Source organism: Pituophis catenifer, unplaced genomic scaffold (genome assembly GCF_029215685.1).
Source record: "Pituophis catenifer annectens isolate HBS135680 unplaced genomic scaffold, rPitCat1.0.hap2 SCAF_1, whole genome shotgun sequence".
NCBI lineage: Eukaryota > Metazoa > Chordata > Lepidosauria > Squamata > Colubridae > Pituophis > Pituophis catenifer.
Genome location: NW_027256881.1, coordinates 240,186,198 through 240,211,620, shown reverse-complemented (window position 1 = coordinate 240,211,620; position 25,423 = coordinate 240,186,198). Strand labels below are relative to the sequence as shown.

Genomic DNA, 25,423 nt, shown 5'->3' with positions numbered 1-25,423 from the left:
CCATTGCCGAGTCTACCTGGCTCCTTGGTTCTCTGAGGAGCTGAGGGAGATGAAGCACTGGAAAAGATGCCTAGAGAGCAGTTGGAGATCTAGTCGCTCCGAATCCGACCAAACATTGGTAAGGTCTCATATTAAGACCTACCTAGTGGCGATAAAAGCAGCAAAATGTAACTATTTTTCCACTCTTATCACATTGGCAGATAACCGCCCGGCCGCCCTGTTTAGGTGACTCGCTCCCTCCTCCATCTGGGAGCACGGGTGGATCCCTTGCAAGGTTGTGCTGAGGATTTTGTCCAGTATCTGCAGGATAAAATCACTCAGATTCGGGAAGGCTTGGTCTCTGACTGGGTAGGTACAGACAGGATGATGGGTGCCGGTCCTGAGACTGCCATTTGGGAGGAGTTCGACCCTGTTGCTCCTGAGGACGTGGACAGGATACTGGGGTGGCTGAACGCGACCACATGTTTATTGGACCCGTGTCCCTCCTGGTTGGTGCTGGCCTCCTGGGAGGTTACATGAGGCTGGCTCCAGGGGATTATCAACGCTTCCTTGAGTGAGGGTGTCTTGCCATCCACCTTGAAAGAGGCGGTGGTGAGGCCCCTCCTCAAGAAGCCTGCTCTGGATCCGGCTGTTTTGGCTAACTACCGTCCGGTCTCCAACCTTCGCTTCATTGCGAAGGTTGTTGAGAGTGTGGTAGTGCAGCAGCTTCCCCGGTACCTGGATGAAGCTGTCTATCTGGACCCGCTCCAGTCCGGTTTCCGGCCTGGGCACAGCACGGAAACGGCATTGGTCGCATTGGTGGATGATCTCTGGAGGGCTCGGGATAGGGGTTGTTCCTCTATCCTGGTCCTGTTAGACCTCTCAGCGGCTTTTGATACCATCGACCATGGTATCCTGCTGCACCGGTTGGAGGGGTTGGGAGTGGGGGGCACCGTTTTGTGGTGGTTCTCCTCCTATCTCTCCGACCGGTCACAGTCAGTGTTGGCAGGGGGGCAGAGGTCGATCCCGAAGCACCTTGTTTGTGGGGTGCTGCAGGGGTCGGTCCTCTCGCCCCTTCTGTTCAACATTTATGTGAAGCCGCTGGGTGAGATCATCCGTGGCTTTGGGGTGGAGTTCCATCAGTACGCTGATGATACTCAGCTGTATATCTCCACTCCAGGCCATCCCAACGATGCCCTTGAAGTGATGTTCCAGTGCCTGGAGGCCGTGCAGACCTGGATGGGGAGTAACAGGCTTCGACTCAACCCTTCCAAGACCGAGTGGCTGTGGCTTCCGGTGTCCCGATATAGCCAGCTGGTGCCATTACTAGCTATTGGGGGTGAGTTATTGGCCCCCACGGACAGGGCTTGCAACTTGGGCGTCCTCCTGGATGCACGGCTGTCTTTAGAAGAGCATATGACGGCTGTGGCCAGGGGGGCTTTTCATCAGGTTCACCTGATTCACCAGTTGCGTCCCTTTCTGGATTGGGACTCCTTACGCACATTTACTCAGGCACTCGTCATTTCCTGCCTGGACTACTGCAATGCTCTCTGCATGGGGCTCCCCTTGAGGAGCACCTGGAGGCTCCAACTGGTGCAGAATGCGAGCGCGGGCAGGATTATGCGAGCGAAGGGGCGCTCCCATGTGACACCTCTCCTGCGTGAGCTGCATTGGCTTCCAGTGGTCTTCCGGGTGCGCTTCAAGGTGTTGGTCACCACCTTTAAAGCGCTTCATGGCATAGGACCTGGGTATTTGCGGGACCACCTTCTGCCGCCGATAGCCTCCCATCGACCAGTACGCTCCCACAGAGAGGGACTCCTCAGGGTGCCATCAGCCAGGCAATGTCGGCTGGTGGCCCCCAAGGGGAGGGCCTTCTCTGTGGCAGCTCCTGCCCTCTGGAACAATTTGCCCCTGGAGATACGGAGGTCCACAAAGCCAGAAAGGTTGGGGAATTCTGAGCTAAAGATTAAGTAAAAGGAAGGAATATAAAGTTGGTTTATTTGATCAATGTTAAAATAAGATAAATTATAAGATAAGCTATCCTTTTTGGACTTTCTGCTGACACTGAACTGAAAAGGATAATGTTTTATCGATTTGTTTATAGATAAGATATGGAATGAAGAGATAAATGTTTGTGATTTTACAAAAGGTGAAGAGTTATTAAATTCGTTTATACTTTGTGATGAACATTGGAAGTAACCTCTTTATGTATTTCTTTTCTCTTTATTATATTCTTACTTTTCTTGCACTTTTTATTCTTTGTATTCTCTTTTATTTCTTTAAGTTGAGTTTATACTGTCATTTAAAAATGATAAAGAGTATTGTGAAGGGCTGGAGGGAGTAGTAAGAACAACCTCACCAATTTGCCTTCCTCTAAGAAGGTCATATGTCACCATATGTCATTATATAGCTATCTGGGATATAGCCAAGCCACTCTGTAGGGATCAGTTTTCATGGTATCTGGTCAACCTTCCAAATTTGTCCATTAACTCAGAAAGATTGAGGGTCCTGATCTTTGGTTTGGATCTGACTCATTGTCACTGGGGGAGTGTTAGAAATGAATTGGTTTCCATAGAAAGGCATCATTAGGTCTAGTAAATGACTTGCATTCTAAGCCTAACAAACAAACCAATAAATTTGTCCCACTATTCTACTTAACAGCTTATTTGTGTATAGTTTCACTTTGCTTCATTTGCCTGACTTTGCCTCATTTCTGTCTCTTAGTGTTCTTGAGAGTATCCTATTTACATGGATAACACAGATGAGTCATCTTCCTATGCACATTGATCATGATAAAAACATGGATTGGTTCTCTACACAGGTAACAGAGCAGTGGTGGGATTTAATATTTTTTACCAGTGGTTCTGTGGGTGTGGCTTGGTGGGCATGGCATGGCTTGGTGTGTAGCTTGGTGTGCGTGGCAGGGGAAGGATACTGTAAAATCTCCATTCCCTCCCCACTCCGGGTGAAGGTTACTGCAAAATCCTCATTTCCTCCCGATCAGCTGGGACTTGGGAAGCAGAGAATAGATGGGGGCGGGGCCAGTCAGAGGTGGTATTTACCAGTTCTCTGAACTACTCAAAATTTCTGCTACCGGTTCTCCAGAACTGATTGGAACCTGCTGAAACCCACCTCTGTAACAGAGATCTCAAAGATAAAATTGTTGGCTGTACATAATTAAACTTTAGCTTGTCTGTGTAATTTTATTATATGACAATAATTCACAGATCCATAATAATCCAATTACCACAGGATCAACTATAATTTGCATATGTGAAAAGTATTGTTTCACAAAATGAAAAATAAATATATTACTAGAAGTACATTTTAATTCTCTGTGTTTTCAAAACTGTACACTGAAGACTATCAGATTTGATACCAAATGAATAGAATAGAATAGAATAGAATAATTTTTTTTATTGACCAAATGTGATTGGACACACAAGGAATTTGTCTTGGTGCATATGCTCTCAATGAAATGAGTATTTAAACTCTACTATTAAAGTAATATAATTTAAGATTTCCAAAATTCAATATATTTGTCTAGAAATACTAGCTATACACCAATAGCTAGGTTATATAATTTAAGATTTCCAAAATTCAATATATTTGTCTAGAAATACTAGCTATACACCAATAGATACATACAAATCAACATGAATCATGGACATTTGCTTGTTCTTCCTTTGTTCACAGTATGTCTGGATTAAAACTTGTCTTTCTCTCTTCTCCCAGCTTCAGGCAACATGCAATGTGAATCAATCTTTTTTCAATGACTGGGTAATGGGGCACCTGAATTTTCAAATTGAGCACCAGTACTCAAATTGAGTACTGATTTAGGGCAATAAGAAAGATTTTAAACTATCAGTGAGAAATTGCTTCATAGTTCAAATAAGACAAAAAGATAGTAAAGGATCACAACTTCTTTGCCTTCCTTTGTGCCTATAGTCTCTTCCCTACGATGCCTCGGCACAACTTTTGGAAGGTGGCTCCTTTGGTGAAATCCATGTGTGCCAAACACGGTATTGAATATCAATCAAAACCCCTGTTCACTGGCTTTGCTGACATTGTGCAGTAAGTATCAGACTGCAAAGACTATCAGGTCAGAAGAGGAGTTGGGGATCTAGGAAACATTCAATTTATAAAGGTTAACCAAACAGCAAATCAAATGAAGGATCTGCCTGGTTTTGCTCTTAAGGACATGGGAAAGGTGAACATGCAATGATATAGACATACTTATATACATGTGAATATGTCAACTGAACATTGTCCTTTGGGTAGAGGCTTCAAAAGCGATCTGGTGTGCAAAGTATGAAATTGTTAATGAGAACAAAGGTTTTGGATGTAGATCCATTAAAAGAATAAAAATAAGCCTAATATCAGAAAGAGAAAGATGCTAGTCATTAAGTATGTGTTCTATCACATGCATTTTTCATAAAGTTAGTATTAAATAATTAGTTATTAGTTAACATCAAAGAGCCTTCCATAGGTGGCAGCACCCAGCTGTACTTGGGTGATCTTGAAAAAAGCTAAGCAGCATCTAAGTTGGTAATATTTTGATAGAAGCCATCAAGAAAAGGATGTAAGCTAGACTGTTAAGCTGCAAAAGTAACCTAGAAACAGGCAATGGCAAACTATTTCCATGTTGCTTGCATGGAACATGGAACACCACCAGGTGGCCTCCTAAAGATAGGCAGACTCTGCCCTCTCCAACATGACTATGAAATTTGGGTGCTTGGATAAAGTGTTACTTTATGATAACCCATATAAAGCATCAATGCAAGCTAGAGATAGCTGTCAAGAGATATCAAATACCTAAAAGAAGTATCACTCACTGAGAGATTTTTGGGCCACTCTCTCTGTCCTCAATTTACTGCACTTGAATTCACTTCTCTGCTTGAATCTGAGGCATGCTTTTTCTAAGTAGGACTTAACTCTCACGTCAATGAAGAGAATCTTACTTTCTGTTATTTTCAGTTCCTTGAAGGTTGCGGGTGAAATCTGGTTCAAAGCATATCATCTTGAACAGAAAACACAAAATCCTAAACTTTGCCTTCAACAAGGGAAGAAGGGTGAAGAGACAAGATAGATCTGAAAGGGACCTGACAGGCTTCAGGCATAGAAAACATAAAGTAATTTGTAAATGAAACAGAATGCTGGAGAGCCTCTGCTCAACTTTTGGCATGTTTCCTAATGAATATAAGCATTGCAAGCAACACTTTTTTTTTTCTTTTTCTGCTTCTGGGTCTTGGATGTATCATAAATAAATAAAGTTTCTTAATACTTTTCGTTGAATTGCTTTGTTTCTGCTTTTTACACTTGACCTCTGTTTTGCAATGGTCGTGAAAATAAACTTAATAGCTGTTGCAGTGGATTCTGGATTATGATATGAGATTAAACTGCATCAGCTAAGAAACTAATCCATATTTCTTCTACTTTACATTTGGAGATTCCATATTATTTACATGAAGTTTCTCTCACCCAGGGCTTCCAATACTGGGAGAAATCGAGAAATGAAAAAGTATCTCGCACCACCAAACAAATAATATCGCCAAGATGGCCATGCACATCTATATTTTTGTGCTTTTCTTCATTCTAGGGTCTTGTTCTTGGACTGGCAGGATGACATAAATACAAGCTGACAAATGGGGGCACAGCAAACAGTTTTGTTGATGTAAACCCAGCACACAGGAGAAGTGTGTGTTCCAAGTTGGTGCTGAAAACAGAAAAAGAAGCTGGTTTCATGAGAGTGCAGAGGAAGTGGTGTTTTTCGTGCTAATATTCCAATACTGCTTCACAGCTGGCATCATGATATGTCCAGGGATATGTCCAACAGAAGATGCAAGATATAATCTTGGTGTTTAAAGACCTATAATAAACGCAGGAGTACAGTTGTTTTTAAATGTCCAGCCAGAACTAGAAAAAATGGTACATTAGAAGAAAAGAAAAGAAAAAAGTGAAATCAACCTAATCTGAAAAGTAATGGTAGGGTGAATAATTCATCTTGGATTAAGAATAAATCTCTAAAGTAAGAGACCAAAAAGAGACACATTTGCATTTTGTGTATTCATCTGGAATACAAAAATGAAATTAAAACAAAAAACTGAAATTAAAAAACAGTTATTAAAATGGACAATCAGAAATAGTTAAATGCACATTCCTATATATTTATTCAAAAGTAGCACAATTCAATGAAGTTTGCAATTCTAAATATATTTTCTAGGACTGTGATGGCAAACCTATAGCATGAGTGCCAGAGGTGGCACACAGTGCCCTCTCTGTGGGTATACAAGCCGTCACCCCAACTCAGCTCTGCCGTGAATGCACTTGCACCTCCCACTGGCCAGCTGGTCTTTAGGTCTCTGTTACGCATGCACAGGGGGCAGGATGCATGCGGGGGGGCCACACATGCATGTGGGGGGTGCATGTGGGGGTCCCACGCATGCATGCGGGGGCACCACATGTGCATGTGTGGGGGGCAGAATGCATGCATGGGGGTGCACACGCATTGTATTTTGTAGATTGGAGATTGATGATGTCATATCCCTCCCCCTCTGTTGAGAGGGGAGGATGTTCAATTTTGACACAAATGGCCTCTTTTACCCCTCTTTCAAACCAGCGGTCCTCTCTGTCCAAAATGTGGACTTTACTGTCTTCAAAAGAGTGGTCATTGTCTTTTAAGTGCATATGGACTGCTGAACCTAGTTCTGATGGGTTTGTTTTCCTATGTTGTGCCATGATGATTGTGTAGCATCCCTGCAGTTGTAAGTGTTGCTTGGCCAGGCGGGTGACTGAGGTTTTCCAGATTATGGAAGTCTTAGGCTGCTTTGGAGGGCTGGGTAGATGGTTGAAGATTCCTAGGCGGCAGCAGCTTCGGGGCAGGCAGGGTAGCTGAAGCTTTGCAATGTATGTTGGAAGTAAAATTTGGTCTGGATTTCAAGTGGCAAAAGAAAAAGACCCTGATGGTGCTACTTGAAAGGAGGAAGTTTATTTTCCAGAAATTCAAAATCTCTGGAAGGTAGACTACAAAATAGGGGAAGCTCTTGTAACAATATTGATAGCATTCTAAATCGGTCTCTACGAGACCGCCTTCTGCTACCAATAGCCTCTCACCGACCAGTACGCTCCCATAGAGAGGGGCTCCTCAGGGTGCCGTCGGCCAAACAGTGTCGACTGGCGGCCCCCAGGGGGAGAGCCTTCTCTGTGGGGGCACCTACCATCTGGAACGAGCTCCCCCCAGAGATACGGAAGATCCCGGACCTGCGCACGTTTCGCCGTGCTCTCAAAACTTTTCTATTTCAGCAAGCTGGCCTGGCCTAACTCCCATCTTTTAAATTTTTTAAATTTTTTAATTTGTGATTTTATAAATTGGGTGTTTTAATCTGTGTTTCGGCCGAAATATTTAATAATTTTAAGGGACTTTTTTAATATTTGGATTATCTGTATTTTATCTTGGCTGTTCACCGCCCTGAGTCCTTCGGGAGTAGGGCGGTATAGAAATTTGATTAATAAATAAATAAATTGTTTTTCCTTGTTTATTTTTAGCATTCTGATTGACCCGGAAAAAGAGTTGATTAAATCAGGTGATGATAAGATACCATTCCCTATACAATATTTCTAACATTGTTATAAAATTTATAAATTCTTTCCACATGTACTGCAGCATCCCTCCAACACACACAGAGACTGTGCCTGGCCTCCCAGGGCTTCCTCCACCACACTGAGGCACCCCATATTCCTTACATGGAACTCTGTCCATTTAATGACTCAAAATTCTCACTTAATGACTGCAACCAGGAGTGCCAAGACTGTGGTTATTGAGCCAAGTGGTCATTTATTTATTTTATTATTCATATTTCTATGCCACCCATTCTCCAAGGACTCTGGGTGGCTTACACCAAAAACAATATACTGTTACAAGGAATGGTGGATCAGGCCCAATAAAGAGACTTGAGTCATCAGGTAAAATATATCTCTTTTATTTGCAGGTTCATCACATCATCACTTGAATGCATCAGGAACTGGGGCATGGAGGAGTGCGCCCACCTTTTATACCTGTGGGCGGGGATTCAGGTAAGGAGGGGTCTATGGGAGGAGCTGACCAGGTGGGAGTCTGGGTTAACCCCTGCACTGCTGCGCTATAGCTGATCCCTGGCACGGGCAGAGCATTTATACCTGACAAATCCCCCTCTAAATGCCTGACCCGTGTCTGTAGGCCTGACTGACTAGTTGGTACTCTGGGGTGAATGTTGAGCTTGGAAACTAAGTGTGAGTGTTGCTTGCCCTGTAAGGGTTTCGTGAGTATGTCTGCGGTCTGTTCTTCTGTATCGCAGTGTATGGCCTTTATGAAACCAATTCTGGAGAGCTGTCTAACGTGCTTATACTTTATGTCTATGTGCCTTGACCTTTGCCCTACAGCGTCGGACATAGATATCTCTATGGCGGCTTTGTTATCTTCGTAGATATTTATTGGGTAAGCTGGTTCTCTCCACACGCTGGCAAGTAGGTCGTCGAACCAGATGAGGTTGTTGGCGGCTTTGGAGAGGCATATGTATTCAGCTTCAGTAGTCGAAGTTGCCACCAGGATTTGTTTGCCTGAGTACCAATGCACCGGGCAGTTATTTAAGTAGAATATGTACCCAGATGTGCTTTTGCGCCCTTTGGTGTCTCCGGCCCAGTCAGCATCAGCGTAGCATGAGAGGATGGGTTCTTCGGATTTTTCAGGCTCTAGGGTTAAGCATGCATTGACACTCTGTTTCAGGTATCTTAGCACCCTTTTCACTGCGTCCCAGTGGTATGTGGTGGGTTTGCTCACGTGCCTGGATAGTAAATTAACGGATAGAGCAATGTCCGGTCTGGTCCAGTTAGCGATATACAGGAGGGAGCCTATGATTGACCTGTACAGCGTGTTGTCTCCAAATTCGGGTGATTCATCATGCATGTTTTTTAGGAAGTCCGTCTGCATGGGTGAATCACATCCCTTGGCGTCTGCCATGTTGCACTTATGGAGTAACTCTTCTATCTTCTCCTTCTGTGACAGTTGGAAACCTTTTGGCGTCTGGTTGACTTGTACTCCCAGGTATCGGTTTATCCTCCCAAGGTACTTTAGGGTGAAATGCTCGCTCAGCCTGCTGGCGAAGGTGTTGCGGTTGGCTTCGTGTTTGCTGATGTATAGAATGTCATCCACGTAAACTAGGATGTATTCTGGTGAGTCCCCCTCTTTCCTGGTGAAGAAACAGTTGTCAGCTATGGTCGCCGTGAATCCCATAGACTTCAGGGCCTCTACCAGGCATTCGTACCATCGTTTGCCTGATTGTTTTAGTCCATACAGGCTCTTATGAAGTAACCAGGTGTCCCCTCTGTTGGTTTCCTTGCTGTGGGGGGCTCTGATGTATATCTCTTTGTCTAGTTTGGCGTGCAGGTAGGCGGTCTGCACGTCGAACTGGTGTACTTCCAGCCCTAGCAAGGATGCGATGACTAGGGCGCTTTTGACGCTTTCTGTTCTTACGGTGGGCGAATAGGTGTCTGTGTAGTCCTCCGGAAACCTTTGAGCAAACCCCTGGGCAACTAATCTTGCCTTGTATAGGCTTTGGCCCCCCTCTAAGTTCTTGACTTTGAATAAGCCAATGTGAGAAGTCCTTAGATAGAAACTCAGACCCTCTGTCGGTCATGATCTGTTTGATCTGTTTGTTGTTTTGGGTTTCTACTCTTTTATAAAACTCTTTGAATTTTTGGAAGGCCTCATCCTTTTTTCTTAAGGTGTAGACGAAGCCATATCGACTATGGTCATCCACTATGGTGAGGAAGTACCTTTTTTTATAATTTATGGATGGCCTTAGGGGCCCTACCAGGTCCATGTGTACTAAGTCGAATATTTGGTTGGCGGCGCGTGACGACTTCTTGGGTCTGGGTTTTACTTTCAGTTTTGAACACTTGCACACCGAGCACTCGAGGTAGTTTTCACAGTTTTTTATTATGGCACCCTCAGTACAATTGGCCATTTTCTGTATCACGGGAAAACTGGCGTGTCCAAGCTTGCGATGCAGCAGGTCGGCACAGTTGTCATGCATTGGTTTGCCTATTGAGGGTCTCCTTTGGGTGTGTTTGTTGTGTTGTGTTTCTGGTGTCATGTTGCCATCGTTATCTACCTCTCTCCCGCCTACCTGTTCATCCTCAGTCCTGCCTTGGTCAGTGTCATCTGCGTTCTCTGAACTGGCGTTTATGCTGTGGGCGTAATCCTCATAGAAAGTTATGTAGGGTAACCCTTGGTTAATGGTAACCCTCCCTATATCTTTCCCGTCCTTGCTAACCTTCACGTTGCCTTTTGTGAATATCATCTCAACCCCTGATTCCCTGCTAAGCTTTACTGCGGCCAGGATGTTGTGGGGTATCTCCGGGACTAGTAGTACCCCCTCTATTTTCCCTACGCCTGGTAATGTAATTGTCCCTTTGCCTGTTACTCTAACCTGGTTTTGGTCTGCAACTTTGATAGAAAAATCCTCTCTCTTGAGTGATGAGAGTAGTTTCTGATTGTATGTGGTGTGGTTGGAGGCCCCCGAGTCCAGGAGCCAAGAGCTGGTGTCTTTGTCTTGGTGTGTGGTGTGCGTGTGCTCCCCTATCCCATATAGGGACCCTGTCCTGCTGTCGCGTGAACTGTCCCTGTTTCCCTTCCTATCCCTGGGGATGGGTGAGTCTCTATGCCTATACCTTTCTTCGGATGTGTGCCTTTCTGTTTGTCTGTACCTATGCTCTGGCCTGCCTCTCTCCCTATAGTTCTTGGGGCAGTCCCTTTTGATGTGTCCCCTCGACCCGCAGATGTAGCACTCGGGCGTGTTGTGTTGTTTCTCTTGGAAGACTACTCTCTTCTCACTCTTGTGTTCTCTGGGAGGGCCGGGGCGGCTCCTCCTCAGATTATCTTCTGCGATAAGCCTGTTGGATAGCCTCTCCACAGACAGCATCCCACAGCATCCTGTGTCAGGAAGTTATTCCATGAGTGATCTAAAGAGTTGATTATCACACTCTTCATGATTTGGTCGGAAATAACTTCTCCCCTAAGGTGTAGCTCTGCTCTGGTACCGCTTAAGGACACTAGGTACTCACTCATGGGGGTCCCTGGCTTAAGTCTGGCGGAAAAGAAGTCCTTGGAAATTTGTGTGGTGGTGGACACACTCTCACTATAAAACAATCCAAACATTTTCCCTATAATTTCGGATACTGTGAGGTTATGGCCAATACAGTGGTAAATTGTGGGGGAAATACTGGCAATTAAAAGGTAGAATGCCTTATGGTGCATGCAATCCAGCTCTAAAGTCCATGGCCTCTCTGGGGGGTCATTAATAAAATGAGACATGTTTTCTTTCAGAAACACCACCTGGAGTTGCTGTGACCACTCTAGGATATTGCCCCCATCCATCCTCAGCTTGGGAAAGTCAACAGGTAAGTTCCCAGCACTAGTAGTAAAATTACTTACTGCTGGCTGCTGTCCATGGTTCCTTATGTTCCTATAGCAGCAGTAGGGCATAGGAACGCTTGCCGGTAGTTTAAAAGTCCCGCTTTGTAATTTTTTTCTTTTTTCTTCCTCTAGGCGGAAGAGCGCATGCGCGAAGTCCATTTCAGCTCCGCCGTCACCGAGGAAGGACCTGTTCGTCGCGGCTCCGCTGTAGAGGCCTCTGCTGGTCGGGTAGGCCTCGGCCTCGGCCTTGGGGGTCCAGGTGTGCTCCGGAAGGCGTCGTCCAGCAGCTGCTTCTCCGGAATGAAGATCTTGGCGGTGCTGGGGATCCGGCGACGGTTGTAAGTAGCTGCCCCAATCCATGCGGTCCGGGGTGCGCGGCCTGGGCGATCGGAGGCGCGGTGTCCCTGGGGTGCAAAGGTGGGCTGGCGAATCGTCGCGGGCGTCGGTGGCTCTCGGGTGGGTGCTCCGCTGCCCCTCTCCTCGCCTTCCCTTCTGTTTTGGCCTCTCCGGCTTCTCTTTGGTGATTTTGAGGCCTGGGCCGAAGGCGGCGGCAAGGGTCTTCATGGCCCTATTGACTTGCCGCTCGCTGGGGGTGTACCAGGGGTCGGAGTCGGATTCGGTTCCCTCTCCCTGGTCACTTTCATCATTGTTTATGGTCCGGCATTTTTCGCGCGCCGGCCATTTTGAATTCCGTTCGTTGATTGGTTGGGGGTCGGCCATCTTGTCCGACCACGTGGACAAAGATGGCCGCCGTTTCAAATTTAGAGCGGGGCTTTGGGGCTTGGTGGCCATTGGGGGTGCCCTTTTGGGCGATCCACTCACCGAGTCCAGCTCCTCGAGTTCGGAGTCCGAGCCCTCTTCGCTCCTTGCCACTTCGCGGTCGATTATGAAGCTCCGCAGGTCGGCAAGGAGGTTCTTGTCGCCGGCTCGCTCTTTCAGCAGCTGCAGGACGTCGAGTCGCAGCTTCTCTTCCTCTTGGTCGTGGTGGTGGGCCCTTTTTCCTTTTTTGATCTCCCCCCTTTCTTCCGTCGCGGTGGCTTTGGGGGTGGCTGAGGTTCCTGCCTTCCCTGGCGAGTCCGATGGGTTGCTCTCCCGTTGCTTCGGAGGTGTCGCCATTCTGCAGGTAGGTATGGGTCCTTGTCTTGTGGCTTGGGATCTTTGGGCCTTACCAACCATCCTCTGCTACCATTTTGTTACAAGGAATGGTGGATCAGGCCCAATAAAGAGACTTGAGTCATCAGGTAAAATATATCTCTTTTATTTGCAGGTTCATCACATCATCACTTGAATGCATCAGGAACTGGGGCATGGAGGAGTGCGCCCACCTTTTATACCTGTGGGCGGGGATTCAGGTAAGGAGGGGTCTATGGGAGGAGCTGACCAGGTGGGAGTCTGGGTTAACCCCTGCACTGCTGCGCTATAGCTGATCCCTGGCACGGGCAGAGCATTTATACCTGACATATACTAAATAGCATATTGCCCCCAACAATCTGGGTCCTCATTTTACCCACCTCGGAAGAATGAAAGGCTGAGTCAACCTTGAGCCGGTGAGATTTGATCCACTGATCTGCTGAACTAGCAGTCAGCTGAAGTAGATGCAGTACTGCACTCTAACCACTGCGCCACCTCGATTCTTTCACATTGCATTGAACTACTGTTTCACTCAATGATCAAGATTCAGTCTCAGTTTTGTTTGTAAGGTGAGGACTGCTTAAAATAAAATAATTTTCAAGGAATTTATCTTCAAGTATACAAATCACAAAAAAAGCCTGAGAAGTCAGAATTGTATAGTCACTCGGAACTATTTCAAAATCCTTCAGTTTCCATTTCAGCTTCTATTTCAGAATCTTTCAATTCATTGAAATCTCTCCACTTTCAAAGTATCCTTTAAAAAAAATGACCATTCTAGGAAAGCAAAGTAAAGGCAAATAGAAGTAAAGATGAAAATGAGACAGAAGTAGGAAACTTTGGTGGAATAACAACCTCAGTAGCTTACAAAAAAGAAAGCAGCCATACAAATTAAGTTCACTGTTTTTCACAGGCATATTTGACAGTGATATATTTCAATGTTACTATTTACTTCTCACTTCTCAAAAAAAATTTTTTTTAATTTGATTTATATGCCGCCCTTCTCCGGAGACTCAGGGTGGCTTACAATGCGTTAAGCAATAGCCTTCATACTTTTGTATATTTTATACAAAGTCATCTTATTGCCCCCACAATCTGGGTCCTCATTTTACCTACCTTAGAAAGGATGGAAGGCTGAGTCAACCTTAGCCTGGTGAGATTTGAACTTGCAGTAATTGCAGGCAGCTGATGTTAATAACTGTTAATAACAGTACTTTAGTCTGCTGCGCCACCAGGCTCTATTACTGAAAACTTTCATGAAAAAGCAAGACTTCTCGGATTTGGAGTTGCTCAAAAGAAAAACTAAATGCTTCTCTCTCTCCCTGAAATCAGTGGAAGTTTAAAACACTGCATCTAACTTTGTTAATGTACATTCTCATTGTACATGCTTTGCAGAGCAAGGAATAGACTATCATTTTTTTTTTTGCAAAAATCATCAAAATTAGCAAAAATTCAACAACAACCTATTAATTTTTTCATTTTTAATAGAAGTCAAGCATGCATATTTCTGATAAACTCATGTGTCTATACATATAGTTTTTCTCCAATAATTTGCAATAAATTGCATCCTATTGCTTTTTATTTTCTTTAAAAAGTTATAAAAATAAATAAATGTACAGAAATTATAAATCTGCATCTGTTATTTGAATATAATTAAGACTATATGCTGCCCAAAATCAATAGTACAGATTTAATCTGGATTATTGGTGTCACAAATGAAAAATGCCTCTTTCCATGGCTGTGCTAATCGCCTACATTTGAACAGGTGGAAGACTATACTGGCATGAAACTTATTGTCCACATAGGTGATCCTTATTTGACTCCGTTGCCTCTTTTGTTTCATGTTTCAGACATGTTTCAGGACTACTAGGTAGATCAGACAGAACTAATGCTACAGAGGTCTAAAACTATTTTAGAAAATAGTTTTAGAAAATGGAAGAAAAGACAGAACAGAAAAACCAGCAAATAAAGCAAGAAGATGAGAAGGAGAAGATAATAAAGATAATAATGACTGATGTAATAAACCAAGGGGAAAGTACTTTGAGAGATTTAAAAATAGAATTAGATAAACAGGAAGATACTTTTGAAAAGCTGGGCAGCATAGGAGGATAGAAATGAGAGAAATGTTTAGACTGAATAGTGAAGACACAGATGTAGGTAGAGATAAGGATCCAAGAGAGGAATATGGGAGGCAAGTTAAAAAGCGAATAAGAATTGAGGTATCAAAATGGGCAAGAGATGATGGATAGAAAGGAAATATTTTTTTTCACTCTTTCTTTTTTTTAGTATAATGATGGCCTGATTAAAAACTAGAATAGAGGTAGCAATAAGAATACACACTCTTATATAAAGTAATAGCTAGATGGAAAGATTAAAGGTCGAAAGATGATATTATTAAGTATGTTTAAATAATATGGTGAGTGGCACTAGAATGGTGCATTGAAACATTGAATAATTAAATAATAAAGGACTATATCTTAATATAAACATGTCTGTCAACACTAGGATCAGCAATGATGGCCTGATTAGAAGCCAGAATAGGGGTAGAAATAAGAAATAGAGGGAATATTAGCACACATATTTTTTATACAATAAAAGCAATTATTAGAGGGAAAGATTAGGGGTTAAAAGATGGCATTACTATGTAAGCTCAAATAATATTGTGATTGGCATTAAAATGGAACATTGAAATATTGAATAACTACTTTAAAACAAACGTATATATTAATACTAGGATTTCATAAATTTGATTAATGTAACAAGCATTATTAATATCATTATTGCCTCTTGTCCCAAAATGAATGATACCCAGATGCCGCACTGTTCATGTATTGATGTTGATGTATATTTTAAAAATAAAAACCCAAAAACTTTTTTAAAAAAACCTGGCATGTGACTTCTGGTTGCTTCATTCATGGGCTGCAGAGCAAGCAGACACAGCAGAAGGAAGATGATGTCAAAGCAAGTTTGTGCTGTAGCTAAGTGCAAATCAGGAAAAGTCCTGAGACAACACAAAGTTGTCTCCTGTTATAGATTTCTATCTGCTTGCTGACCGTGAAAAATATTTGGCCTACAGAGATTTTAGTAAGAGACAAAGCTTCCCTAATAAAGAATTTTAGTCTCTTTTATGGGGAACAAATGTGGGCATATTTTCTTGCTTGTGTGTGGATTTTAAAGAAGATAACCAGAGATTAAATCCTAACATGACGATTGAACAAGGAAGAGGTAAGAAAACCCATGTGCTAATCATCTGTGCCTTGTTCTTCTGCTTGTCCTCTCATTCCATATAATCTGCATATGTTGTGGTGATTAATGTTTGAGGATGATATGAGGACATGGCATCCAATAGAAAATATATTGCATCATCTTGTACCAGCTTTCAATGGATAGATGAACACATTGCAGCCTTTTTAGAGCCACCCAATTTGTAATCTTGCTGATTGTGGAATCAGAAAATGAGGCCACTGTTCTACCAATCCTTTCTTTTGTCATCCATAGATTTCTCTGTGTGAAGCCAATTAAAAGATGTTTTTTTCTCATTACAGAGCTGTTTGTGGCTTTCCCCCCCCAAGGCCATTTAATTAAATGTCAGAGAAGTATTTGGATACAGATATAGAGAACAGAGATAAATATAATATCTTTGTACCCATTAGAGTACATAACACAAAATAATATGCTCAACATCATTGATTAGTATCTTAGCTCTTCATTTTAGAGAGAATAGAGGCCTGAATTCATAAGTATGTTATACCATATCTACTAATCCTGTTCTAATGTTGTATATGTTCCAAGGAGGCATGTCCAATGGAAAATAAACAGGTGTCTATGATATATTTTTTCAAATGTCATGTAGTGATTCTTTATGATTAATAATTAATACACATTTGTAAACATGAATTTAACATATGAGTAAAAGGAGTTTATGAATGGAAAGCAAAATCTTATGGTGTTGTATTTCCCATGACAGAGAGACAACACACATGCATAAACATTCATGATCTGAAAACAGTGTAGAATGTACAACCTTTTGGAAAATTCAGAGGAACCGTAGTCTTCTTCAGAAATCTATACATAACCATATTAAAACTTTTCTCAGCATTGAAATAAATAATAACAGCTGGATTCTGTTTATTTTGAATTATAATGAGTGCTTAATTAGGAGTCCTCTTGTGGAATTTTGATGGCACCATATGAATCCAGCCTGAGTTTAATTTAATTTAATTTAATTTAATTAATTCAATTTATGAGTTGGGTGCACAATTTTGAAAAAGCAACCTGTAAACCATGGACTCAAATCACAGTTAAAATCTAGCATCCAGGGAAGAGGACTATAACTGAAATGTGGTACTTTGAAATCATTACTTTCTGATGTAACGTGTTTAGCTAATCATATTTTTCAAGGCTACATCCTAATAGATGGACATCCAAAACACCAAGCATTTATGTGCATCATCATGATTTTCAACACCTACTCATACCATTCCTTTGTTATTTTCAGATCTTATCTTATAAGATAAATTGATCTGCACTATTATTTGAGCACTAACTGTAATACTATGGTTTTAATTGTTAGGTAGACAGATTGCTATGTGTTTAATTGCAAATACAGGTGTAACACAGATTATACAACAGATGCCTGTGTAGTAGAGTTGTCCTTATTTCTTAGCTGTTGCAAGAAACATTTCCTAGTTGCTGGAAGATAATCAAAATCCAAGAACATCCCCCCATTGATTTTGCCATAATTATGTCATTTGAATATTGTGTCCAGTTCTGGGTAATTCAATTCAAAAAGGACAATGACAATTGAAGCAAGTGCATAGGGTTTGTGACTAAAAGAAGTGAGAAAAACTTACGAAATGATGCAAATTATTAAAAGAAATAACTATAAAAAGAAAATGGCACAGAAAGAGGGACATACAAAAAACATTCTTAGCTTCATTTATAAATAATAAGATTGTCATGAACAAAAGAGGGGTTGTAACCTACTTGCAACTCAAATACTTTGGCCACCTAATGAGAAGGAAGGACTCACTGGAGAAGAGCCTAATGCTGGGAAAGATTGAGAGCAAAAGAAGAAGGGGACAGCAGAGAACGAGGTGGCTGGATGGAGTCACTGAAGCAGTAGGCATGAGCTTAAATGGGCTCCAGAGGAAGGTAGAGGACAGGAAGGCCTGGAGGAACATTGTTATGTCCTTATAAGGACATCCACTGGGGATTGGCTAATCCACTGGCGGGAAATTTGAAATGCTGTCTCTGGGCGGTGCGACTTGCCAGAGCGCATAAAAGGAGAGCTCCAGCAGCGTAGCCGCCAGTCTTTTCCTGTATTTAATAAAGTGCTGAATGGACCAACGCTGGTCGCGTCTTCTTTCCCTGCGCCTGATCTAACACTGGCGATGAAGGACACAAAGAACCACAGCGACGAACCTCGTGGCACATCACCGAGTGACCAACTGAGCTGAAGTCACAGGAACTGAACCCACCAGGATCATGGCAACACCGCAAGCCCTGCTAGTCTCGCTTGCCGCTTTCAACCCCGGAAAGGAAAAATGGAGATTATACATGATCCAATTTCGCCAATTCCTGAGGGGCAACAACTTCCAGGACTTAACAGATGACCACAAAACAGCCCTGTTCCTGGCCCACTGCGGCTCTGAAGTCTTTGAAATGGCTATAGACCTCATGGCTCCAAGAGACATCGAAGAAATGTCATGGGCTGACCTCAAAGAAGTGCTACAAGAGCACTATGCCCCAATGGGAACCCCGATCGCCAACCGCTTCACCTTCCAACAGAGAAATCAGCTGGAAGGAGAGTCAATCAAGGACTTCGTGGCAGCCCTGCGCCAAATTGCAGCCAACTGCGAATTCGACAATGTGGAAAATGCCCTCAGGGACCGCATTGTTTTCGGCATAAGGGACATGGTGCTCCAAAAGAAGTTCTTGAGTAGGAAAAAGATTGCACTCAAGGACGTTGTGGAAGAAGCCATGGCTGCGGAAACATCGGAAAAAGCAGCAGCCGCAATGATGAAAGCCAAGGCGGTGCACAAGATACAAAAGGCACCCCAAAGCTCCACCGACGAATCCACCGCTGGATCTGAGTCAGAGGAGGAAATGGCTGTCCACAAGTCTCCAGACCCCCAAGGTGGGAAACCGCTCAAAATGGCGACCGGGGGGAGCGCTGCAGCAGCTGCAAAGGAGACCATGCACGGGCCAATTGCCAGTGGAGAGATGTGACCTGCAGACATTGTCTGAAGAGGGGTCACATCGCTGAAGCCTGCAGAGCTGCGGATCCAGCTCCAGAACCGCTCAAGCACCGGAATAGCGAAAATCGCAGAGATAACCAGAGGTCATCTAGACTGTCCTCTTTTCAACCCAGACGTGGGGAAGACAATTTTTCCAGGAGAGGGGCAGTCCATCAGACCACCATTGCCCGTATCGACGACAACAGCTCCACCAAGTACCACGTGACGGTACACGTGGAAGGGACACCATGCTCCATGGAAGTAGACGCAAAACTGGACCTGGCCTAGGCTTAACAGCAACTGCCAATGGATGAAAAAACTACAGAGGCTCACTTCCGGTGGCTCCGCGAGAGCCCCGTGACTCCGTATAGCCACTAGAACAGTGAAAAGTACCACGTGACGGTACACGTGGAAGGGACACCATGCTCCATGGAAGTAGAGTCAGGATCAATCATGAATCAATCATGGACTGGCATCAGCTGAAGCACTTAAAGCCAGGCTTCAGTAAAACGGACCTGAAACCCCTATGGTCAAGGCTGGTCGACTTCGGGGGAAACCCAATTGGAGTCCTTGGAAGAACCTCACTCCAGGTCACCTATCACAACTTACATGGCGACCTCCCCATCACCATCGTCGAGCACAGCCGCCCGAACCTCTTGGGAGTGGAGTGGTTCAAGCCATTAGGGCTCTCAGTTGGAGGGATTCACCAAATTCGTCAGGACGAACTCAACAAACTCATCGAAGAGTTCAAGGAAGTCTTCGATGGTAAGCTGGGTAAATATTTGGGGAAACCCATTTCCTTCAATTTAGATAAGTCAATTACACCAATTAGGCTCAAGTCTCGTAGGGTTCCATTCGCCTTGTGGCCCAAAGTAGATGCCCACCTGGACAAATTAATTGCCCAAGGCGTTTTGGAACCGATCGATCATGCGACATGGGAGACCCCCATTGTGACCCCAATGAAGCATGATGGATCTGTGCGCATCTGCGCTGACTATAAATGTTCAATTAATAAGGCATTACAGCAGAGCGCATACCCAGTTCCAGTGGTGCAACATCTGCTGCATTCACTTGGGAATGGGTCAATATTCGCAAAACTGGACCTGGCCTAGGCTTAACAGCAACTGCCAATGGATGAAAAAACTACAGAGGCTCACTTCCGGTGGCTCCGCGAAACGCCGACGGAGCTCCTTTTAGGAGCTCCAGCCCCGTGACTCCGTATAGCCACTAGAACAGTGAAAATCAGCTGTCTAGAGGCTTAAAAACTCTCCCCCAGGGAAAAAGGGGGAGAGAAGAGCAGAAGGGTCTGGATAGAGGTCCCTTAGACCCCCAGGCTTTTTTTTTAAGCCTGGGATTTGCAGGGTGAGAGCTCCCTGAAAGCCCTTTAGAGCTCAGGAGCCGGGACGAGTCTGCTTAAAAATAAACAGACTGAAGTGTCGTGACCGCACCAGCAAAGCAACTAGAAAGATTATAAAGAATTTGGATTTTGGATTTTGGATGCTGGCAGAGTTAATCCAGAAGACTAAAAAGGCAACTACTGTATGTTAACTCCGTTTAAAAAGGAAAAGATGGCACCTTAGGGCGTGAAAACGAAACTTATAAGTGAAAGTCCTTGTTAACATCAGTAACATTGTTAAAGCTATCGGGTTATTCAAGAAAAAGATTTAAAGTGGAAGTGGAATGGAAAAGACTGTGGTATTGATTTTAACTAACTTACATCCTTAATTTGTGTGGAAAATAATTGGATTTAATGACCTGATAGCTGAATTAATACAAATATAAAGACACAATTGAAAAATGGCTGAAATTAAAGATGGATTATATGAGTCAGCAAATTTACAAGTGGTGACTGCGAAGGACTTAAAAGATTTTTTAAAATCTTTTACTGTTGAGATAAGACAGATAATTAAAAGAACTATTCAAGATTTTAAATTGGGGAATAATAATGACTTGCTGGCTGGAAAAGAGGAAGAAACTAATCAGGATAATGTGACTTTGGAGGATAAAAGAGACACTGTTGGGGCTAAAATGGAGGTTATTATACCGAAAATAGAGATTCTGGAAGAGGCTTCCATTCAATTAATTGAGAATCAGCAAGAAGACTCTTTACTGCAGGTTGATAAATATTTTGACAAGTTTTGGCTCTACAGACAGAATCAATATTTAAGGAACGAACTGATGGACTACAAATGCAGGAAGAGTCGAAATGGGGGCTTCAAATTAAAGGACACAACCCCAAGAAGAGAATGAATTCCAAAGACACACCAACTACAATTTCAAACCCAAAATTTTTTGAAAATAAAAGCAGGGGGAGGAGCAATGCTGAAGAAGAAAGTATTATTGAAGAAGGACTGGAAAAAATATAGAAAGAAAGAAAGACTGGTCATATTTTGGAGATTGTCTCATGATGTTAAAAGATTTAATTAAAGTTGGATAACTTTTTGAATTTTATTGTAGTTTTAAAGTATTGAAGTTTAAAGGTGGATAACTTAAAATGTAATGGATATCTTTCTGAAAGTTTTGAAACATATTTTGGAGAATGTTCTGCTAATGTATTAAGCGATTTTAAAATGTTTAAAATAAGATTATGTTTTTTTTTTTTTTACAAATGTGAAATGTGATAAGAGAATTTATAAAAGGAAGGTTGAAGTATAATTTGTAAAAGGGGAGTTAACAAGCGTGAGAGAGTTTTGAATTCTGTAATAGTTAGCATATTTTAGTTTATGTTTGTTAAATGCTATATCCTGTTTTTGCTCTGGGAAGTCAGGGGGGATTGGGGAGGGGGGTTTGGGCAGGGATAAAATGATGTATGATAATTGATTTTGTAGTGTTTGGTTGTTTGAATATAAAAAATAAAAAACTTTTGTCTTAAAAAAAAAACTGCAGGGGCTCAAACAATTGTCACTCATAGGGGCACATTTAAATGCAATCACCTCCAATTTGGAGTCAGCGCAGCCCCAGGCATCTTCCAATCTATGATGGAATGCCTTCTCCAAGGCGTTCCAGGGGTGGTGCTGTACTTTGATGATGTCTTAATCTCCGGGCACTCCAAAACCCAACTAATTGAGCGACTCAGGATTGTCCTGCAGCGGTTCAAGGCGAAGGGCTTAAGAGTCAGGAGAGATAAGTGCATCATTGGACTCCAGGAGGTCGAGTTCCTGGGCTATCTCATTGATGGCACGGGCATCCACCCCACCAAAAGCAAGGTCAAAGCCATTCATGAAGCTCCAAGCCCCAAAAACAAAGCAGAGCTTCAGGCGTTCTTAGGCTTACTGAATTTTTATAGTGTTTTCCTAAAGCAGAAAGCCATGACTGCTGAGCCACTCCATCGCCTATTGGGGAAAGCGGTGCCCTGGAAATGGGAGGAGGAAGAGGAAGCAGCATTCAAAGCCATCAAAGGACTGCTCTCTTCAGATAGCGTGCTCATACAATACCACGAGACACTTCCCCTGATGTTAACCTGCGATGCCTCACCCTACGGAGTCGGAGCAGTGCTCAGCCACGAGCTTCCAAATGGCACAGAAGCACCCATCGCTAACTTTTCAAAGACAATGTCCAGCGCTGAACGCAATTACAGCCAGCTAGACAAGGAAGCCTTGGCCATCATCGTGGGCATCAAGCGCTTCCACGAGTATCTATATGGCAGGAGATTCACCATCATCACGGATCACAAGCCGCTGCTAGGACTACTTGCGGGGGATAAACCAACACCAATTTACATGTCCCCCAGGATGACATGATGGGCAATTTTTCTAGCCGGGTACTCATACAGACTGATCCATAAACCCATCAAAACCATAGGAAATGTGGATGCCCTGAGCAGATGCCCTTCCAAAGAGCTGGTGGAAGACCCAGCCCCCACACTCGGGCTCTTCCACATAGACGACAACCAAGCTTGCCCGGTAACTTCTGCAGACGTGGCAGCCCATACACAGAAAGATAAGACCCTCAAACAAATAAAATCATGGATCCTGCGGGGCTGGCCCACGGAGAAGACGGCAGAAGAGTTCAGCCCATTCACCAGGAAACAGGAAGAGCTATCCACCATGAAGGGCTGCCTCCTCTGGGGTGACAGAGTGGTGATACCCAGCGCCCTGCAGCGGAAGACACTGGAAACCCTCCACATTGGGCATCCAGGCATAGTGAGAATGAAGGGGTTGGTACGAAGTTACGTGTGGTGGCCAACCCTGGATAAGGACATCAAGGAATGGGTCTCCAGATGCGACCCATGCCAGGAGGTGTGACCCGCACCTCCCCATGCCCAGCCATCGGAGTGGGAGACACCCAGCAACCCATGGTCAAGAGTCCACATTGACTTTCCGGGTCCGATGCAAGGGAAATACCTTTTAATAGTTGTGGATGCGTTCTCAAGGCATCCACAACTCACCGGAGGAAACAGGAGCTCCGCCTGCTCTGGTAGGCAGCGAAGCTCAAATGGGACTGTGCAGGTCAAACAGAGCCATCAGACGTCCTGCGTACCTGCGCAACTACGTAACATTCATTGACTGTGATGGACGGACTATAAACTAGGAGGGGAGGGGTGTTATGTCGTTATAAGGACATCCACTGGGGATTGGCTAATCCACCGGCAGGAAATTTGAAATGCTGTCTCTGGGAGGTGCGACTTGCTGGAGCACATAAAAGGAGAGCTCCGGCAGCGCAGCTGCCAGTCTTTTCCTGTACTTAATAAAGTGCTGAATGGACCAACGCTGGTTGCGTCTTCTTTCCCTGCGCCTGATGTAACAAACATTGTCCATGGGGTCGTGATGGGTCGGACACGACTTCGCAACTAACAACAACAACAACAACAACAACAACCTACTTGCTCACTCGGTTTGAGCCTGCAGCTTAGTGGGGGAAAGCTTTGGTAGTTCAGTAGGTGGAGGTGAATCACACAGGCCTGGCAAAGCCTACGCATGCATGTCCCAGCCTCTGATTGCTCTGAGAGGAAAAGTCTTGTAAAACATGGCCTGGGAAAACACAGCCTAAAAATAACTGTAAATCTAATAATTTCTTACTTAAACTTGGGTCCTGATTCTGTATTCTCACTGCTGGGCTTCCCCCAGCAGCCATCCACTCTGTCTCCCCACAGAGCGGCTCTCCCTGCAACCACCCAGCAGCAAAGCCCACAGGAAAGAGAGGGAGAGAGAGACTCTGCCAGTCCCATGATCCTTAGTGGGAACATATCTGATTGCCTGGCAGTTGCTTCCTCCTGCCACCCCCAGCTGGGATATCCAGGCCCTAGGAAATGCATTTTAACAAAGACAATAGGTAAATAAAACAGCTATTTCATCACAAATATATAAGAACAATTAGCGGGCTTTCAAAAATTAAGTTGATAGCTCATTTTCTAATTGCCCCCATTAAAAATCAGATTGTCCCCCTGTGGGGGTGGGCCCCACATTATGAACCGCTGTTCTAAACAGTCTTTTGGAGAAGCTGGGTGGATGAGTGAGGAATAAGCTTCTGAATGCATAAAGAATACCCCAAGATGCAGTAGCAACTTTGCCCTGATATAACAGTAAACTAGGATAAAACAGGTCCTGTTCCTTTTTGGCCAGCCAAAACATTTTAGCTCTCCCCTCCCTGAGCTTCATGCACCAATTGATTATGTCTACTTAGTTTGGCAGACCTGTGCTTTTTTCCTGCGGGATGGATTGGGATTAAGGTTATTGATAAATGATTTACTTTTGTGAATTTATATACAGTGCCATAATCACAACAGGGGTATTGCAACAATGTCTGCAGTAGGCAAGAACTTTTCAGACATGAGATTTTAATATTTGGTGGCAGACAATAAAAGCCATAAAGCTATGTTTTTCAATCACACAATCAGAACTAAAACCTATGAAGATCAGTTGCAGGATTTGGGTTTGGCTAGTCTAGAAAAAAGAAGGACTAGGGCAGTAGTGGGTTCCTCTTACTTCCGATACCAGTTTGAAACTGGGAGCGTGCGTGCTCTCTTTGCTCGCGCACGAACCTTCTGCACATGCACAGAGCATCTGTGATGATATCTGGGCAGGTGGACAGAGCCTCCTGCTGTTGCCACTACTGGTTTACCCAAACCAGGACAAACTGGTAGAAACCCACCATTGGACTAGGGGAGACATTATAGCACAGCACTATTCCAGTATTTGAGAGGCTGCCACAAAGAAGAGGGGATGGACTTATTTTCTAAAGCACCAGAGAGCAGGTCAGAAAACAATGGATGGACACTAATCAAGGAGAGAAGCAACTGGAATTAAGGAGAAACTTTCTAACAGTGAGGACAATTAACCAGTGGAACAGCTTGCCTTCAGAAATCATGGTCGCTCCATCACTGGATGCTTTTTAAGAAGAAACTGGACAGTCACTGGTCTGAAATGCTATAGGATCTCCTGCTTGAGCAGGCTGTTGGACTACATAGATGACCTTCAAGGTCCCTTCCAGCTCTATTCTGATTAATTGATCATGGTGCAGTGAGCATGAGAATAAAGGAGGAACTGTCCTACGTTTTGCATCATTTAAAATTAAATGAGGCATTTGAACTATAATGTTCTGGTTAGTAGGGGGCTGTTATGTGGATTGGAGGAGTTGGGGTGCCAGCCTGAATGCAGTGGGAGCTGGCCCATTGTTGCCCTTCAAA

The 25,423-nt window shown here is 43.8% G+C and overlaps 1 long non-coding RNA gene across 1 annotated transcript; it reads left to right on the top strand.

Annotated features, from left to right (window-relative positions):
• Window positions 1-3,738: 3,738 nt before the first annotated feature.
• Window positions 3,739-4,985, top strand: LOC139327496 (uncharacterized). Its single transcript, XR_011601665.1, has 3 exons — window positions 3,739-3,794; window positions 3,928-4,053; window positions 4,957-4,985. It is a non-coding gene; the product is annotated as an uncharacterized lncRNA (long non-coding RNA).
• Window positions 4,986-25,423: the final 20,438 nt, after the last annotated feature.